Source organism: Bos taurus, chromosome 2 (assembly GCF_002263795.3).
Source record: "Bos taurus isolate L1 Dominette 01449 registration number 42190680 breed Hereford chromosome 2, ARS-UCD2.0, whole genome shotgun sequence".
Lineage (NCBI taxonomy): Eukaryota > Metazoa > Chordata > Mammalia > Artiodactyla > Bovidae > Bos > Bos taurus.
Genome location: NC_037329.1, coordinates 28,719,343 through 28,740,580, shown reverse-complemented (window position 1 = coordinate 28,740,580; position 21,238 = coordinate 28,719,343). Strand labels below are relative to the sequence as shown.

The 21,238-nt window shown below is 38.2% G+C and overlaps 1 protein-coding gene across 7 annotated transcripts in view; it reads left to right on the top strand.

Moving 5' to 3' along the window:
• Positions 1 to 21,238, top strand: part of B3GALT1 (beta-1,3-galactosyltransferase 1) — a 630,044-nt gene that overhangs the window by 197,387 nt on the left and 411,419 nt on the right. For 4 of the 7 annotated variants that reach the window (XM_010801945.4, XM_059878166.1, XM_059878156.1 and 1 more), the window contains exons 2-3: positions 10,555 to 10,658; positions 11,410 to 11,476. The gene's annotated coding sequence lies outside the window, so the exon portion shown is untranslated. The other 3 variants (XM_010801942.4, XM_059878161.1, XM_024980284.2) reach the window with 2 other exon arrangements.

Sequence of the window (21,238 nt, the reverse complement as noted above, 5' to 3'; positions counted from 1 at the left end):
GGGATAGTAGTTTTCATGCCATTATAAAGAATTTCTTTACAATGGGCAGATGTAACAAGCTCTTTAGAAGCACAGCCTTAGATATTATTTACAGTACTGTAGGCACACCTTGGAGATATTGTCCTAGAATCAAAATTGTGTCAGAGTCAAAATTGTCTCATCTATGATTGTGTCTCTGTCATCTGTGCTCTTGGTTGTATTTAATGCCTGCCCTATAGACAGTGGTGCTTCCCAGGTGGCTCAGTGGTAAATAATCTGCCTGCCAAGCAGGAGATACCAGTTCAAATCCTGGGTTGGGAAGATCCCCTGGAGAAGGAAATGGCAACCCACTCCAGTATGCTTGCCTGGGAAATCCCATGGACAGAGGAGCCTGGTGGGCTTCAGTTCCTAGGGTCACAAAAGAACCGGACATGACTTAGCAACTAAACAACAATTGCAGGCATTGACAACATGGAAGTTGTTCTGTTGAAACATTAAGTTCTGCCCCTGCAGCCCTACAGCTGGGTTTGGCTTTAACTCGATTCGGCTTTTACTGATTGCCTGGTCCTCTGAGATTTAGCAGCAACCTCCATCTGATCCCTAACTGGAGCTGCCCATCTTGCAAATTTTGTTCTGTTGTGGAATTACCTTGTGCCAAACCCTTTAGGCTCTCTGATTCTTAGCTATTATTATTTCTTAGTTCAGTAGTCATAATCTTGAGAATTTCTGCTATTTCTTCCACATGTTGTGAGAGGTGAATAAAACTTGGATAGGACAGGTGTCCATCTCAGACACGTGGTAACGTGTTACCTAGATCTGCCTGGCTGACTTTTCTATCTACTGAAGCTGACTAGTTTGTTGAAGGGTAACCCGCAAGGTTATTTTCTTCTCAAGGTCCAGAGTAGATGTGGTGTAAGTCACTAGTACGATATTTACTAAATATCTGCGGTATTTTATGTCATCCCACTCATGAATTTCAACCCCAAAGTAGGTTCAGGAAATAGAGCCACCATATTGTCTGTGCTCTCTTTGTTCTCCTTTTTCTATTTCTTTCTCCTTTTCTAGTCTAGAAATGATCTGTATTTTTATCACCTCTCTGTTTTGTAGGGAAAACTGCTCTTCTGGCATCTCTCAGTTTTTTTTGCTTTTCACCGCTCTATGATGTAAACCCTTGCTCCAAGTCCCCTAGGATTTGCTTCTTGATATTTAAATCCAAGCTTTTGGAATTTTTTTCCTCTCTGGCTGCTGCTACTTGTAATTCAAAGCCATGGTTTTAATGACTACTGTCTGCACTGTTGACTTACAAAGGTCAAATTAATTGCTCAAAGGTCAAAATAATGATTCTTTGTTCTCTCTGAATCACCATACCCTGAAGCATGGAGAAAGTCCTCTTCGCTACCTAAATATGGTGGAATAATGTAACTAAAGGAAATTGAAAAAAATCAGCACTTAGTTTAATAGCAAAATACTCCACTATGAAGGAAATCCACAGTGGAATATAATGATAGGTGTACTGTATATTTATTGATGTTTACTTATCTCCACAAGCTAAAACAAAGAATAATAAATGTCCCAGTTACATGTCTTTGTATTTATTCTAAATGGGAAAGACTAGAGATCTCTTCAAGAAAATTAGAGATACCAAGGGAACATTTCATGCAAAGATGGGCTCCATAAATGACAAAAATGTATGGACCTAACAGAAGCAGAAGATATTAAGAAGAGATGGCAAAAATACACTATACAACAAGAAACATACAAAAAAAGATCTTCATGACCCAGATAATCACGATGGTGTGATCACTCACCTAGAGCCAGACATCCTGGAATGTGAAGTCAAGTGGGCTTTAGTAAGCATCACTATGAGCAAAGCTAGTGGAGGTGATGGCATTCCAGCTGAGCTATTTCAAATCCTGAAAGATGATGCTGTGAAAGTGCTGCACTCAATATGCCAGCAAATTTGGAAAACTCAGCAGTGGCCACAGGGCTGGAAAAGGTCAGTTCTCATTCTAATCCCAAAGGTAATGCCAAAGAATGCTCATACTACTGCACAATTGCACTCATCTCACACGCTAGTAAAATTCTCCAAGCCAGGCTTCAGCAGTACGTGAACCGTGAACTTCCAGATGTGCAAGCTGGTTTTAGAAAAGGCAGAGGAACCAGAGATCCAATTGCCAACACCTGCTGGATCATTGAAAAAGCAAGAGGGTTCCAGAAAAACATCTATTTCTGCTTTATTGACTATGCCAAAGCCTTTGACTGTGTGGATCACAATAAACTGTGGAAAATTCTGAAAGACATGGGGATACCAGGCCACCTGACCTGCCTTTTGAGAAACTTATATGCAGGTCAGGAAGCAACAGTTAGAACTGGACATGGACCAACAGACTGGTTCCAAATAGGAAAAGAAGTACGTCAGTCAAGCCTGTATATTGTCACCCTGCTTATTTAACTTATATGCAGGGTACATCATGAGAAACAGTGGGCTGGAAGAAGCATAAGCTGGTATCAAGATTGCCGGGAGAAATATCAATAACCTCAGATATGCAGATTATACCACCCTTATGGCAGAAAGTGAAGAGGAACTAAAAAGCCTCTTGATGAAAGAGGAGAGTGAAAGTGTTGGCTTAAAGCTCAACATTCAGAAAACGAAGATCATGGCATCTGGTCCCATCACTTCATGGCAAATAGATGGGGAAACAGTGGAAACAGGGTCAGACTTTGTTTTTTTGGACTCCAAAATCACTGCAGATGGTGACTGCAGCCATGAAATTAAAAGACGCTTACTCCTTGGAAGGAAAGTTATGACCAACCTAGATAGCATATTCAAAAGCAGAGACATTACTTTGCCAACAAAGGCCCATCTAGTCAAGGCTATGGTTTTTCCAGTGGTCATGTATGGATGTGAGAGTTGGACTGTGAAGAAAGCTGAGCACCAAAGAATTGATGCTTTTGAAGTGTGGTGTTGGAGAAGACTCTTGAGAGTCCCTTGGACTGCAAGGAGATCTAACAAGTCCATTCTAAAGGAGATCAGCCCTGGGTGTTCTTTGGAGGGAATGATGCTAAAGCTGAAACTCCATACTTTGGCCACCTCATGCGAAGAGTTGACTCATTGGAAAAGACTCTGATGCTGGGAGGGATTGGGGGCAGGAGGAGAAGGGAACGACAGAGGATGAGATGGCTGGATGGCATCACCGACGTGATGCACGTGAGTCTGGGTGAACTCCGGGAGTTGGTGATGGACAGGGAGGCCTGGCATGCTGCGATTCATGGGGCCACAAAGAGTTGGACACCACTGAGTGACTGAACTGAACTGAAGTAATGTTCTCCAGTTAAAATACAGTTAACACTAAGATGTTTTTGCTATAATAGAGCAACACATGCTATAATTGAGTCTGTTTTTGAAAATCTAATGTGAACTTGCTGTTTCAGTTGAATCCTCTTACCTACAAACATCATTGGTTCATTTATTGAATGTCTACTGTATGCTGGGAACTAGGGATAAGTAAGCAAACAATGGACATGCCCCTAATCTACTAAATGCTGAGAATTTTCCTTAGTCACTAAAGTAACTATAAAAATCCGCAAGCTCCCACCCCATGTAGTGGGACCGGAACCCTACCTTTCCAAGTTTAAAGCCACATCTAGAAATCTGCACTTGTGCTGTCTCATGGAAGAGTTAACTGTGTATTTGGCATTTCCTTCTCTACCTCTCAAGAGAACACTCCGTTAGATCCTCAGAAGTAACCCAGGATACATGACTTTTAAGGGTTTCCCTGGTGGGGCTGAGTTCTATAAACAGTTAATGAATAATATCATAAAGAAAAGTTTTTTAAAATAATTGAAGCATACTTCCAGATCATCACAGAATGCATGCAGCAACTTCTCACCAACTGTCCAGCTCACACCTGATAGTGTGTGTGTGTGTGTGTGTGTGTGTGTGTGTGTGTGTGTGTTTTGATGCTGCCCTCTCCATTTGTCTCACCCTGTCCCTCCCCTGCTGTGTTCACAAGTCCATTCTCTACATCTGCATCTCCTTCCCTGCAAATAGGTATGGCCTGTAGGGATGGGATGGTATGGGGAGTGGGGTGGAGGGCAGCTAGGGAAGGAGGCGATGTATGTATAATTATGGTTGATTTGCATTGTTGTATGGCAGAAATGAACACAATATTGTAAATAAAAATTTTTTTTTATTTAAATAGAAAAAAAAAATACTTCCTTCCTAGCTATAATTTCCCAAGATTTCTTCTGTTTTTTAGAAGAGTAGAAAATGATTCCATAGTTTACACAATGCATATTTGGTATATTTCCTTTCTTCTTGGGTTTAAAATAGATACAGCATAAATCTGCCGCTCCTTACAGTCTTTTCTAATAAAATAATATCATAGTCTGATTCTAATATTACTAAGCTCAAATTAATAATACATCAAAATCCAAAGAGGTAATGATATTTTACACCTACACAGGGGAACTTTGAAAGTTTCATTAGGACTAGATTTAAAAAATAATGACATTTATTTTGAGCGTTCTTTATTCTTATAGTATATGGTCTGATGGAAAGTCAGGAAGAATTAAAGTTGATCATGAGATTGAAATAATCTCTTTCAGGACACCAAAGCTTTATACTAAATTTCCACAAATGCAAAATTTGAAATATACATTTTCCACAATGTTGTCGGCCAGTGTTTCTTAAACTTATATAACCTATAAAGTCTTTTTTAAGGAAAAACAAAAAGAAGCACAAAAATCTTCTATGTGAACCCTGGCATTAAATCATTTTTTTTTCAGTGTTACTTAAAAATATGCAAACATAAAGCCAGGCATAAATACCTTATGCTTATACTTCTTACAAAACATAGTTACAAATGAATGCAAACAAATTTCTAAATATGAGAAATTCAATGTCACAATATTGTTTTTTAATGTAGAGGTGGCGTTTTGTGGACATGAAATGTCTGTTCACCATGTGAAGAAGACATGGGCTTGCTAATGTACAGATTCTCGTGTACAATCCAGTGTAGTATAGTGACAGTTCTCCCTATTTAGTGACCATTCTCCCTATTTTGTGGAAATTCCGTGCAGTGTCATCGTTGTCCTTTTTTGTCTGTGTTCCTATTAATACTTCTTGATGCCCAAATGATTGTGTTTACAGACATGAACACTAGGTTCATATGAGAGCACATGGTGATAAGGTAGTGTGGTCCAGAAGACCCAGAAAGCACTTGCATTATTTCTTTTATTATTATGGAAAATCAAAATACAAATATTATAAATATATTATTAAAATGTAATGTTTAAAAGCAAACTCAAGATTTTTATACAAATATGAAAATAACTTGAAAATTTTATTTGACTCCATTATTAATGAGGAAACTAATAAGATGTTATCAACTGATTCAGCAGAGAGTTCAGAACACCAGAGGTGCATAGTTGGGTCAGGAGTGTTGAAATGAATCTACAGATAGATCCAAAACTGGCATTTTTACATAGAGTTGGTATGAGGAGAGGAATTTTCCCTCCAGTAGAAGGAATTTGCATATCCTTGCATAAGTGCTGCTTTAACTTCTATGAGTTATCTGTAATTTACATCGTTGTAAACTAGTTCAAATTGCCATTTAAAAAATCAGATAACCAAAAAGGATATACTTGGTAAATGCCTCCTTTGCATTAAAGATACCCGGTCTTCTTTTGATTCATTTGAGTCTTTCACAATTCGTCCACCCCATATATCTAAGACAGATATGCAGACCTATTCATGGACCTTGCTAAAAAGCCTGAAGTTCTCCTCTGCTCATCTGTCTCTTGAGCACTCCCTCAAATGGCTGATAGGTGAGCCACGTGAGCATTAGTCTTAGCGGAATATACAGCTTTCCCTCAGATATAACACCCAGCAACCTGTTTGAATGAGTTAGATGTCTTCTAGGGGAATGAGAACTGTGATAACTAATCCCAGATGTTTTACACATGAAAGATTTACCCAAAAGAGTTATAATGATAAGTCAAATTCACAGTAGGAGTGTTTAACATTCCCTCCCTCCCTCCCTTCCTTCACAATTGTTCCATATCAGATACTGCACTGAGAATGTTATATATGTTATTTCATAAAATATCATAATAAGCCTCTTGGCATGTGCATTTTTGAGAAAATTCAACCTGAATATTATACTCAGCACAAATATTAAAAAAAAGATTTACACATCATAGTACTTCCCACCTAATCTGGGAAATTGAGTGTCCAACCTACATTTTTTTTCCCCTAGTTGTGTGTTTCCATTTGGCACGTGTGTGTGTGTGTTATTCACTTAGTCGTATCCAACTCTCTGCAACTCCATGGGCTGTAGTCTACCAGGCTTCTCTGTCCATGGAATTCTCCATGGACAAAACTAGGCAAAAATAGTAGAGTGGGTTGCCATTCCCTTCTCCAGGGGATTTTCCCGACCCTGGGATCGAACCCCGGGCTATGCATTGCAGGCAGATTCTTTACCATCTGAGCCACCAGGGGAAGCCTAAATGGCACTAACTTACCTTGTAATGTGTTTATGCCCCCTTACCTTCCTTGGCTAGGCTACAAGCCTCTTTAGCAAAAGAGCCATGTTTTATTCATGTGTCCTTGGTTCCTTGCACAGTGACAGGCACATACTGGGAGCTGATTACTTACTTTGGAGCTTATCTGAAGTACACATACACAGTAGAGCTAATGCCTAAAATTGAACCTCTGGAAAAATTCTGTCCTAAGTCACTAGTTCTAAAGATTTTACTTCCTCTCTCAAGATGTTTCACTACTGCTAGATAGATTTTAGGGTTTAATAGATTTGTTAAATGTGGAGCTGTTAAAATTTGCTCTGGGGACACAGGAAAACCTTGTCTTATCACTGGATACAGGCTTGCAGACTAAATGTCATTATGTGACATCTTTGAGAGTGAAGGAAGCTGTGGCAATGCAAAAACCATTAGACATCATCTAGGATTTTGCACCACAGTTATGTATCCAATGAATGGAGAATAAGAAAGTCTTAAATGCCAGAATTTTGTTTCCTTCAAACCTCCCATGCTCACATACCACATTTTACCCTAAAGTGTTTCTTAGAGTAAGAGTGAATACCAAAGAACTACTAAGGAAGTGGGAACACAGAGAGCTGATATTCCCCCTGGCAAAAGCAAGGCATAGAAACCAAAACTCAAGGGAGATTGGAGACTGAAAATTAGAAAAGTGGAGGGAAAAAACTACACTAAAATGCTAGGAAAACGCTTCATTGTGCTATCAACTGTTTGAGGAATAAAAATGAAATGTAGGATTTAAAAACAATGTATTATTGGGCAAAATATACACAGTTCTTAAATATTAAATAGGCTAAACTTACAGAAACAGGAACTGTTGTTCCTTTTCAGCAGTAGAGCATTTCTTTTTAGTTTATCACCGATGAGAGTAAGGAAGTAATTAAAGTGTCTATCCACAGTTTCGACAGCAATCTGGCAATATTTTCTGAAGATACGTGACATGGCTGTCACAATTGAGATAGTTATCCAGTGTCCCGGTTACCGTAGGGTTTTAATGGTCACTTTCTTCAGGGTATCTTCCTGACCCGGGGATCTAACCTGTGTCTCCTTGAATTGGCAGGCGCATTCTTTACCACTGAGCCACCTGGGAGGCTTTGTTTTCTCTTAAAGCAGTCTTTGGAAAAAAAATCACGTTGATTTTCTTCTAGACGGTTTCATACAATAAGTAGTATAGCCTCCTTAGAAGCTTAGAAATTCAGTAACTTATATGGTTCATGGTTTTGTTTTTTTTTTTCTACTTTTTAATTGTATCTTTTCATCTTATAAACAGCTCCTCCCATTTTGGAAAGAATTTGGGACAAACAGGTTAGAAAACCTTTAATAAAAAGGAATGAGGAGATTTTTTTATACCAGTTAGGCTAAGGAAAATTTTTGTATGATTCAAAAATTGGATTGCCCATAAAGGGACTTCATTTAAAATTGTTTGGGGAGGGAGCTGTGTTGACCTGATAACATTTTATATTGGAATGCTGATCTATTCTTGGTTGTACTTTGTATATCAAGTACCGCACCGGTCACAAGCTTGGGTTTCGTGTGAATATGCATAATACTCCTTGTTAGGAGAGCTTGTAAATCCCTCACTGGCAATAGTCACCAGAAGTAGATGCACCTGTCTTCCCAGCTGGGATTTGCTCATGGGAAAGAGAGTTATTTAACACCATGTTATCCTCATGGACAGCTGTATATATAAGATGCCCTAGGGTGTGCAAGACCTAAATTTTGTTTGTTAAAAAAAACATTGAATGTCAAAATGAAATTTGATGTGAAAAGTGTTTTGATGTTTTGATTCAGTAGCTTTAAGAATATATAGAGTTGGATTAATAGAAAAAAATGTTAGTTGGTTTGCTTTGGTCTGATTGCTCTAACAGCTTTTAATGACTCAGCGCACACCAATATTTTCAGCTCAGATTAGCTTGGGATTTAGCATAAAATACTTCATTCTGTTTTGATGCAAGTCCTTTGTTAAAACATGGGGCTTTCCCTCAATGCCACAGCCATAGCTGCTTGTTTTTGTGCATTTTAATTTTCTGTTTTCTGGTGACAGACTTTTAAACTCCATAATAGGAGCAGTGTCTATTTTGCTAGCCATTCTTTTCTCTAACTCACTGCCATTGTGTTAGCTCTGGATATATTTGTGCTTAATAAATCTTTGTTGAGTGGATACTTGAGTGAAAGAAAGGATGTAATGTTTTTTGCTGACCAGGAAAGAGGTAGTGACTCCTTCTTAAAAACTCTCTGATTCAAAATCACTGCAAAATCTAGAGATCTATTTGAGTCCAATTTTTAAATGGAGGTATAATTTACTTATAATAAAATGTAGATTTTATAGACATGGCTTCATAGTTGTTTTTCTTGTTTTTCACATCTATTTACTCATATAACCACTATCTCCACCAAATATATAGATTTCACATTATTCTAGAAAGTTCCCTCCTGCTACTTTCCAGTTAATCTCTCATAACCACTGTTCTGATTATTACTACAGACCTCTTTTCTGTCCTTTCTAGAACTTCATTTAAATGTAACCATGAAGTATGTGCTTTTTTTGTGTCTGTGATAGTAAGAGTAATAAGGAAGGACAATATTATTTAAAAAACTATTCTGTGTCTCTTCTTGGAAGTTTTACTGGCCCTATCTTCCCCAGTCTCTAACCATTTGCTCTTAAGAATTCCAAAAATATAGAGAACAAGATTCTTACATGTAGAGTTCAGAAGTACCACTCAATTTATAACTTTGTACTATGAACCTCCATTTGAAAAGTGAAACCCATCAGTAATAATCTAAATAACTCCAATGTTAATAATCTATTATGTAAATAATATATGTATGTAATATATACTATTACAATATACTAATAAATAACATGGAACTTATTATATTATAATAAATAACCTAAATAATCCTAATTTTCAGAGCTAGGAACATAGCCCTTCTTCCTGACTCCTCTACGCTCTACACAGCAGTAACCATTGGTTTCCCTTATCTTCAAGACAGTTCTGTGAGTAACCAACATGTGTGCGACAGGTCGTAGAAGGAAAATAATATGAAAAAGAATATATATATGTATGTATGTATAACTGATTCACTCTGCTGTACAGCAGAAATTAACACAATATTGTAAATCAACTATATTTCAATAAACTTTTAAGTTAAAAAAAGGAAAAAAATCTCCAAAAGTAGATATTTCCTCTAAAAGTTCTTCTTTAAAATATATTTTCAATAACATATAGCATTTGGGGATATAGAAGGTATGTAGAATTGCAAAGGAGGTTTACAAAGAACTAGTCACTTTGCAGGCAGTGGGAAGAGCTTGCCAAGTAAAGCCTGTAGAAAATGGATTCATCGAATTAGAGCAGTCCATGATTGACTGCCAAAGCCAGCTTATTTTCTTTGCTGGTTCCAAAAAAGAATGTCTGAAACTTTGTGGTGATGGAAGGCTATCTTATAGAACATGCTGGCAGAGCATACTTTTTCACTGGCTCAAGTCAGTATTATTATAGACTTGATGGGATACTTAAGGCTCTGGTAAGGATTTTTAGGTCAGAAAAAAAAATTAGACGTAGGAGATTAGGGAGCAAAATGTGTTAGTTTATTTCACAGCAGAGTAAAGCAATAAAACAGCCTTAGCAAAGCTACAGACAGGACTTGTAGAAGTCTAACAATTTTCAACTTCTCTTGTAGAAACATTTGCTGTTACTAAGGAGACCAAAAAGTATAAAATTGTGATCTAGGGAAAGTAAGTCTAGTAGTTGCTGAAAAAGAGTTAATATGGTATTACATTCGATAAAGAAGGCATCCTTTCAAAGATGGATGAGATTATTGATTCAAAGGAAGAAAATTCCCACAGTCAAATTATGTCTTCTGTAAAGGGTGCGATTTTGTACAAGAGAGTTTGATGCAAGATATGTGGAAATTTCATGAAATGGCAAAAAGAGAATCTGAATAACCTGAAACAGAGTATGAGTGTTAGCTGAAGTGCACCTAGAAGATTATTTATCTATTTTTCTTTCCCTTTAGACCTGGTAGAGACACTTCAAGAACTGCTGAGTCCTGGGGAGGAGGGATTGCCTGAGGACACCGTCGCTTTACCTTGAGGCGAGTGCAGAAGTTTCCATTATAAGGTAATAACTAATTTCTACTTTTGGTTTTTGTAACCTTCGAAAATTAATGAAACCGTGGTGTAAAATTCGGCTATATTATCAGAAGTATTAAAGATGCTCCTAATTTATTTATAGCTTTGTTGTCGGTCATGCTTTATACCTTTCATGTGGAGTATGTGCAGAAATAATTCCTTGGCAGATATTATCTTCATGTTTGAAGTTGGATGATACGTAGACACAGTGGGAATTGCAAAGCACCAATCTGGCCACTTTGGATTAAAATATCGTTAGCAAAGATTCTCTCTTGTGGTGCTTCTTGGCCTTTTCCTTCTTGCAGGCACACAGAAAATGGTAATGTCCCTGTGGTACTCTGCAGAGGCTGCTCATTCCCAGAGACAACTGGTGCTGAGCCCCGGAGCATCTGAAGGGATGGAATCTCAGTAAATCTGTAAACCACTGTGTAGAAGAGCTCTGCTGGGGAGCAACAGATGCTGCTTTTTTGAAAACTCTGAAGTGTATCCCCAGCTTTTTATATGTCCCCGTGATCAGAATGTGGATTTAGAGAAGCTTTTCATAGAGGGAAAAAAAATGATCCTTTGCATTCTAAATTTTCCTATGAAGTTCATTTTCCCTAAAGATTGCCCAGTGTTTTATATCACGACACTTGAACAAGTGTTTTCCTTCCATGTCCATCTGTACAATGATAAAGAAGTCCTCTTTTGGAGGACCCACATAGGCACATCAGTTTTCACAGAACTCCTTGTTCTCCTAGGGATCTGGGCAAGTTTACAGAAGACAAAATATTCCTCCAGGGATAGAAGGAGCCCCTGCAGCCTGAGGTAACTGTAGAGTTTTAGTCCTCCCTTCCGTATTTGGTCTGGTCTGGGTAAAATTAGGTTATCTCATTCAAAAGAAACTGAGTAAGCATTTGACGGATTTGGGGCCTGACTCAAACCCAGACCGAATATTGCAGAATTAGAGGATACAGGCTGATGGGACTCGGCTACTCTGGTGCTGCTTTTATGCCTTATGCCAGTGTTGTCGCATGTACCACCACGGTTACCACCTCAAGGTTAAGAGGTAACAGCTGAGATGTCCAGTGTTATTTCCATGAATGATGGGCATAAATACCCTTTGGTCACAATTCTGTCAGTAGAAGCAGGACCTTTGGTTTGCTTTGCTTTGGTTTTATAACCTCTGTGTCTTAGAGTTTGCTCTTTTTTTAAGTGATTAACAGATTTTTATTAGAGCAGTTTTAGTTTTACAGAAAAATTAATTGAAAACTGCAATGAGCTCCTCCTACATATCCTCCCTGAAAAGCACACATAATTTGTTCCATTATTAACATCTTTTATTGGTATGGTACAATTTCTGCGATTGATAGGAACCAATATTGATACATTTTTCTTTTAACATGTTGCATAAAGGCTCACTCTCTGTATTGTGCATTCTGTGGGTTTGAAAAATGCATAATGACACATTTTCATTGTTAGTGTATCAAATAGAATATCTTCACTTCTCTGAAAATTCCATGTGCTTCCCCTCTTGGCCCTTCTCTCCCCTCACTGAAATCCTGGCCGCCTTTGGTTTACTGCCTCCACAGCTTTGCCTTTTCAGGAATGCCATACAGCAGACAGCCTTTTCAGACTGGCTTCTTTCTCTTAGCAATATGCTTTATGGCCCCTCCATGTCTATTTGTAGCTGGACAGCTCATTTCTCTATATTGCTGAGTAATATTCATTGTACAGATGTACCACAGTTTGGTTTTCCGTAGCTTACTAAAGGACATCTTGGTTATTTCCAAGTTTGACAGTTATGAAAAAAAAGCTCCTATGAACATTTATCTGCAAAGTTCTATGTGGACATAAGTTTTCAGTTGATTTGGGTATATGCCAAGATGTGTGAGTCCTACATCATATGGTTTAAGTATGTTTTGTTCTATAAGAAATCTCTAAACTGCCTTCCAAAGTGGCTGTATAATTTTGCGTTCAGTATGCAGGAGGGTTCCTGTTGCTCCACATCCTTACCAGCATATGGTGTTGTCAGTGTTAAAATTTTAGCCATTCAAGTGATTATGTAGTGTTTTCTCATTGTCTTAGGTTTTTTTAATTTAATTAATTTATAAGGAAATTGTGACTGCCCAGAAAACTCTGGATATTTAGCCACTAGAAATTTCTTTGGCATTTACTTGGTAATGACATTGATTAAGAATCTGAACTTCCCCCTGGCAATATCCACTGTGGTCATGCATTTTTATGAGATAAGCGTGTGTGTACACCTAAGGGTTTATCCGCCTGTGTCTGTGTATACCTTTTATTCTCCATGATAGAAAGAGGTCATAGTGGGCAAAGACTTTTCTAAAAATACACCATCAAAATGAACATATACAGAGTATATCAAAGAGATTTTTGTTTCAAAAAATGAAATATGAGTATTCTATGGATCCAACATGAAAATAGACCATGCTTGATGTTATTTATAGCTAGTTTTTTGACATGAATAACAGTGTTTATACAGGCCACATCAAATTAGGCACTCTTAATTTTTCTATCCTGTTAAATTCAGCCATGCAGATATAGCCACAAGAAAGATTCTTTTTAGTCCTTTTAAGTTACAGTTTGTTTGTTTGTTTGTTTTTCTGTATGCCAACTGCATGCTTTAGATTTGATTGTACTACTTGGTAAACACTTCTGATGAGATGGACTTCCATACTAGGATGTGACTTTCTCCTGTGTAAATACTACTCTTTCATTTTTCTGTCTGAAATATGGCACGGTGCCTGGGTGAAGGACAGAAATGCATGACACTTGTTAAAGACAGTAGGGAAGACTTTATTCAGGAGGGACTATAGCAATGAAGTTTTGCTGCAAGAGAAAGAGAAATGGCTCACCTTCAATACAACAAGGACAGTGGGAGATTTATAGCCTAGGAGCAAAGTGGGGATCAGTGGATGGATGGAAAATTACCAAGGCCAGAAGAATTCTTGCTAGGCTGACTCAACAGGATTCTTGCTGAAGGCAGGTCAGGGAGAGAAGATATGGGTGTGTGTATGTGTGTGTTTGTGTGTGTGTGTGTGTGGAAGCTGATCTAATATGAAAGATACCATAGGAAGAGTCCCTAAACTGACTCAGCAGAATTCTTGCTAGAATTGAACTAAGCAGACCAAGGAGAGACCCCAAGGTCAGAGCCTAGTTGAGAAGAGGATTCAGAGAATCCTCACCCAGATTTGGTCAAGGAAGAGAGTCTTTGTCATCTGACATATTACAGAATTTCAGTGACCCTATATTGTTATTATGTAGATAGCCCTATATTAAATACTGTAGGAATCTATTAACAAAGTCTTGAAGACACTTAAATGAGGATTCTAATTTAAGGAAAAAAATAAGGAAATTACTTTAGATCATGTAAATAGTTTCCTGTAGTATTCAAGACTAACCTATTTAATGGAGTATAGATCTGGTTTAAAAGTTAAAGAACTAATAGGTATGAGCAGCTTTTATGTACAAAACAGAATCTGAACAGTGACAGAAATGTGAAGATATAAAAAGGTGCACTCTACTACAGGAGGCCCCAGGTGGGAAGGAAAGAGAACTATTTTGTGTTAGTGATCACAGAATTTATATATATATATATATATATATATATATATACACACATATATATACACATATATATATAATACACACACACAAATTTCATAAAGAAGTAGAATAAGAGGTCTGTTGGCACTGGGTATATCTTAAATCTAGATGGAAAAGTCATTGATATAGTGGTGTATAGAAGACTTTTTTCAAACTTTAGTGTGCATAAAAATAACGTGGAGTTCTTATTTAAATTTCTTTCTCTCAGACTCCAAACCTAAATGTCTGAGTAATTTGATGCGTCCAGGATTCCTCACTTTTAACAAGTATTCCAGGATACTCTATTATCATTGTCATTCAGTTGCTCAGTCATGTCCGACTTTTTGTGATCCCATGGACTGTGGCAGGCCAGGCTTCCCTGTCCTTCACCATCTTCCAGAGCTTGCTCAAACTCACGTCCATTGAGTCAGTGATGCCACCCAAGCATCTTGTCCTCTGTCATCCCCTTCTCCTCTTGCCTTCAATCTTTCCCAGCATCAGAGTCTTTTCTAATGAGTCTGCTCTTCTCATCAGGTGACCAAAGTATTGGAGCTTCAGCATCAGTCCTTCAGTGAATATTCAGGATTGATTTTCTTTATGATTGACTGGTTTGATCTCCTTGCTTTCCAGGGGAATCTCAAGAGTCTTCTTCAATAAGGGACCTATAAGCCCTGTTTTTAAAAACACTGAATCTGTACTATAATATTTACAGTTTTCCTCCCTGTAGTGTGGCTGATGTTAGAAAGTACCCCCTGAAAACAGGATAATAGGGAAATTAGGGCAAGAATATAGGAACCCCAAGAATGTACGGATTCTGACTTTACAGAGTCAGTCTCTTACAGAGACTGACTTTCAGTAGTGTCATTTATGAAGGATTGTCTTAAAAGTTCAAAAATAAGAAAACAACCTGGACAAAAACTGTTCAAGTATTAGAACATTTTAAAAAAGAGTGATATGTATATTTTGTTAATATAGTAAGTATTTCTAAATAGATAAAATATAATTCAATTATATCAATGAATTGTTTATTTCACAGGTATCAATTAAAAAATATTTAAAATTATAGGGGAATGATAACGAAAACCAAAAGTGGGGTATTAAGTTAATTAGTGCCTTTATCTCAGTGGAATATTATTTTTACTACTTTGAAGAATGATGACATTTACAAAGTATTTAACATAATATTATGTTAAAGAAAACTTAGAATCTACAAATATGTGCTTGGAATGGCTGTTCCCATATAAAATATGTATGTATATGTGATGAAATTTTAGGTGTTTTGAATTCTAAAATTTTTAAAATATTACATGGTGCTCACAAAATCAGTACTAGAATCTGAAACCTAGGTGAAACAATACTATGTAGAAATCAGAGGCTTTGGTCATGAATTTTTAATAGTTAAAGAGTAAATAATTTTCAGGTCACAAGGTGCTTTGAGATTATGCTACTATCTATCCCAAGGAAAATTTATATATATATAACAGGGATACCCATAGCTGGCTGATTATAACAGTTATTTGGGGAGCTTTCTGAAAATATGAATTCCTTAGAATCTAGACAAGTGCTGCAATTTTTGCAGATTGGAGTCTGGGTCTTGGAATCTGATTTTTAAAAGAATATGCTATTGATGGCCTTACTGATTAGCAAAGTTTGGCAACTACTATTGTGGGAAAGATAATTTATGCCTTTAAGAATTTCCACAATGATCAATATATGGCACCCTTCCCCCCCAAAACTCCCAAAACTCAAGACAAATAATGTCAAGTTCTAGATTGTTTAATGTATATATATATCATAGTAAATAGCGTAGACATTCAGAAGCAGGAAGGAGTAACATGAGGAGGATAATTTAGGAGAGCATTCTGGATCAAGAACCTCAGAAGCATTAGTGGCAGTGTGACAGGAAGGGGGACCCCTTCCAGAACCCGAAATGGGCTCTTGTTTAACACTCGGAAATGAATTGTCCGAGGAGACACATGTGCTGACAAAGCAAGAGATTTTATTGGGAAAGGGCACACAGGTGGAGAGCAGTAGGGTAAGGGAAGCCAGGAGAACAGCTCTGCCACATGGCTCACAGTCTCAGGTTTTATGGTGATGGGGTTAGTTTCTGGGTTGTCTTTAGCCAATCATTCTGACTCAGAGTCCTTCCTGGTGGTGCACACCTTGTTCAGCCAAGATGGATGCCAGAGAGGAGGATTCTGGGAGGTGGTTGGGCATGTGGTGTCTCCTTTTGACTCTTCCTGAACTCTTCTGGTTGGTGGTGGCTTATTAATTCCGTATTCCTTACCAGGACCTCCTGTCGTAAAACAATTCATGCAGATGGTTTCTATGGTGCCTGACCAGGGTGGGCGGTTTCAGTCAGTGTGCTTCCCCTAACAGTGGGGTAGCATAGTGCTGCAGAAACCACAAACTTCATCATCTTAACAACCTTCATGTCAAGAGGAGAAGTGGTGAGACCTTGAAGTGCTTAGAGATGGCTGTAAAAAGATTGCACCATTTGGGGACAGCAGCTTTCTCAGCAATCCACAGTGCAAGCCCTTCACCCCTTCCCTAGAGGTTCAGATCCCTTTCCAAGCTTCTCTTCCCATTTTGGATCCAGGTTCTGAGGCACAGAGAAGCACTCATGGGAGAAGCACTTTGGGATGGGAGAGTCCTATGGAGTCTAGAAATCAGTGTTTCTTTTTGTTAGACTTTTTATTTTGTATTGAGGTATTAGAGAAGGAAATGGCAACCCACTCCAGTATTCTTGCCTGGAGAATCCCAGGGACAGGGAAGCCTGCTGGGCTGCCGTCTATGGGGTCGCACAGAGTCGGACACGACTGAAGCAACTTAGCAGCAGCAGCAGCAGAGCTGATTAACAGTCAGTGTTGTGATAGTTTCAGGTGATCCACAAAGGAACTCAGCCGTGCATATACATGTATCCATTCTCCCCCAGACTCCTCTCCCATCCAGGCTATCACATAACATTGAGCAGAGTTCCTGTGCTATACAGTAGGTCCTTGTTGGTTGGTTATCCATTTAAATATAGCAGTGTGTACATGCCCATCCCTAACTATTCCTTCCCCTCATCCTTCCCCCCAGCAACCATAAAAGCTATTTCTTGAAGTCTGTGAGTCTAAATTAGTGTTTTCTTTAGATGAGAAGAAAGGCAAGGAAAGAAACTTTAGAATATTTGTGGAAGGACAAAGCATTTATTGAGTGTGTTTAGTCAAAGATATGATGGCATTTAAAAGGCATCCATCACAGAGTACATTGAAATTAAATCTTTACGAATAGGTATGACTTGTTTCCCCAAATCAGGAAAGGCAGAGGAGAGGCATTTCAGTGATGGGGACATCGTGTACTGATGTCGGCCACATGTATGTCTTCTGAGGACTCAGTTTCTTCTTTAACGCAAATGTTAGTGAGTCCAAGCTCACTCTGCTCGCCCTATGACAGGTCAGTGAATCCGAGAGATGAGGTGCTGAGGCAAGGAAGAGATTTTAACCAGGGAGCCAGCAGACCGAGAAGATAAGCAGGCTTAGCCCGTGAAAATAACCATCTTCTTGGAGTCTGGATGTCAGATTCTTTTAGAAATTAGAGATGAGGGGAGGTAAGGAAGCCAAGTAAAAACGCCATTAATCTTGCAAATGTCTCTGAGAATGGCATACCTCAGGCAGGGAATGTGTTCATTTCTTCCTTCCTGCCATCCACAGGTGGGGTGGACTGGGTTCTGAACAAAGGCACTTTAGTTTAACAGTCAGGCCGAGGGGCAGGATTCTCCGAGGCAGGCCATTCTGTATGATTATAATAAAAGTAAAGAAAAGAAAGTCAAAGAAACAGTTCAACTTGGAGCCAGAACTGGCTTCCTCCCTGCAGCATAAATGCTTTTGTTTAAACTTATATTCTTCTAGCTCAGTTGCCTGAACTGACTGAACTTTGTTTTATGCAACATAGGGTCTAGGAGTCGGAGGTCCACAAATGTTTCTTTAATGAACAAAACCAATACCAGCTTGACTAGAGTCATTTGAGGTGTGGGCATAGATGAGTTTGGATGGGGTTGGTTCTCATGTGGGCAGGGCCTCAAGTTCCAGAAGAATGTGGACTTGGTCATACAGTCAAGGTTTCTGAGAAGGATAATGAGAAGATAAATGTGAGTTTTGAAGAAGAAAATCAGCCAACAGTAAAGGAGATGGATTAAAAAGAGGGGAATAGGAAATGTAATTAGCATGCTAATTAGCTAATTACCATGAGAGGAAACCTGGATGAGGCTGTTGGCAGTAAAAAGAAAAAAAGAAGTGGATAGCATAGGGAAGTTTCTCAACTCAATTAGAGTAATACTGATTAATCACCTACTAAGTGCTGGTCACTGTTCTGGACCAATCAGTGAACAAAATAGAGCATATATTTTATAAGGATAAAACAATAATTTTAAAAAAACTAATAAATATAATCAGTAAGGTATATACATGTCAGAAGTTGCAGCTGTTATAGGAAAACACCAATTTGAGCACAGTAAGGACAGCCAAGAGGGAGAAGGGTAGCAGATCGTGATATTACAGAGGATGGTCAGGGGAGGCTGAAGATTTGAGGGAGGTCAAAGAGTGAGCCAGTCCCCAGAGGGAATAGCATTCCAGGCCAAAGAAAGAGACAGAGCAAAGGCCCTCAGTTTGAGGGTGCCTATGGTATTCCAAGAAAAGCTACATTTTGAATTTAAAATCTGTTTCAAGCAAGATGCTAAAAGGCACCCATCACTGACTACTGAGATGGAGGATTTGGCTGCTGGAAACAGTCTTCCTCCTTTGTAGTTCTGCTGCAGGCCAGATTGGATTTAATTTCTAAGGGACAAAAGAGAAGGAAAGAAGCAGTGTGAATTGAGGAGTCAGCCTCAGGCCATGCCTATAGTTAAAATGAGAGAAAGTGAAGTCAGAGGAAAACCCGGATGGAGTCTATCCTTAAAGCTTTGTAAAGAGGGTTTGGCTAAGAAAAGGAGGCCCCCTGGTGCCACATGCAGGGGAAAAAAAAAAAATTAAGGAGACTAAAAGACTGTAGGGACAAAACCCTGATGGGGTTGGGAGAGGAGGCATTGGGTTACCACGGCCACTAATGACTCCAGAAAACAGTTTCAATTGACTGAGAAAGAAAGCATAGGATTATGGTGTATCCAGGTATTTCTGTTTCCTCCACCAGGTACAGTGACCGTCTGTGCTGTTAAGAATTAGTATCCTAGACAAGTTGAGTTTTTCAGCTCAGCATTAAAGGTACTTGAATAATGTTTTGAAATCTGTCTTTGTTAAGAACTGCTGACAAGCTTCAAAGACTCAGATTCAGTGTGTGTGGCTTCACTTCAGGAGTACGCAACTTCTCCTTCCTCTTTGCTCCTCCATCTGCTCTGATTTCAAAACGAGGCCCAGCTTTGACATGTAGAAGAATCAAGTTTTCTTCAGGACATCACCAAAGCTTGTATTTTATTAATGCGTCAAGCCTTTTTCTGGGGCACAGTGACGTTCGGCTCTCAAAAGGCCAGCAGAAACGCAGGGTTATCCTAGGGTGAAGAGTGGAGCCTGTCAATATTTGATAGCCTCTTCAATAGCTCCCTTAATGGATTTTTTCTTTTTAAAGTTTGCAAGAATTAAAACGTAGCATAAGTAGTGATTCAATACACGTCTGTTAAAATGTTAATAAAAAGGTACACGGAAGTCAGGGATTTATAAAATCGGTGCTTTCAGCTCTGGTTCCTGCTCCCTCTGCTATGACCTAGAATTCGTTTTTTAAAGTATCTTTTTTAGGTTATGTAGTGAGCATATCAGAAAAAGTGCTTTTAAAGCAATGGGAGGTTAGACATTCAAAGAATGGAAAAACATCCTAATCTAAGAAAAGGGATGGGTTGTTATCCTGGGAGACAAATAAGGAAAGAGTGTTAAAGTTGATGCGATAGATGGTGGCAGTTACATGGAATTTCAGGATTGATTGTAAAGAACTTTCTGAAGGAGATCAGATTCCTATTTAAGGCCAGCCTCTTGCTCCTTGATCTCTTTCTCCCTTTTCTTTTCAGATTTCCATCATCTTGCCTCTTTTAAAACCTGGTCTCAGGAAGGGATCTACTGTCAGTCTTCTATAACTTCATGTGAATTTAAATCAATGTATTACTTCTCGCAAGTGTGTATACATTTTAAAAAGGAAAGGAAGGTTGTGTCTCCATTTAAAAAAATTACAAATCAGTCTACTCAGTCTGCATGTAAGATGTGGGGAATTTTAAGGGAATTTTGACTTGGTGATTGCACTTTTATATTTATTTTTGCTTCCATTTTATATTAAAGGAACTATGTAGCTCTCATAATTGCAACATGATGAGATCCTCATGGCTTTTTATTTACCTGCCTTTTTCTTTGTCAACTCCACAATTTGGATAAATTTGTTAGCAAACAAAAATTTGTAGCTGCCTGTTGCTTTTACTGTTTATTCTTTGATACTCCCATCATTATGTTTCAAATGGGAACAATCTTAAATGAAATCTAGATCTTATATTCTGTGATAAACATCACCACATGTTCCTTGAAGGCATTGTGTCAGAAATGAGTTTTTAAAAGGTAGTACTATTTGTCTCATTTCCCAGAAGGGAGAAATATGTCAGTCAGAATAATTAGATAGTAATCTTGGTATATTTAGTATTATGAGACTAAAGGATTTAGCAGTAGAAGGAAATCTTTTCAGAAGAAAAAATTGGCACATTTTGCTAAGAGGAAGAGAGTTGAGTTGTTATATTTGACTGTGAATCTGACAACACTGGAAGTGATTGCTTAGAAATAAAAGCTTTTCTGAAGCTTTTTATTTGAATTAGTCATTATAATTGCATCAAAAACCATTCTTAGTTGTTATAAGCACAGAAGTATGCATCATTTTTTAATCCTTCAATATTCAAAAATGCACAAGACATAAACTTTATAGAAACAGAGATAGAAAATAACCCTTTGTCAAAACATCTCAAAGCTCTTAAAGGAT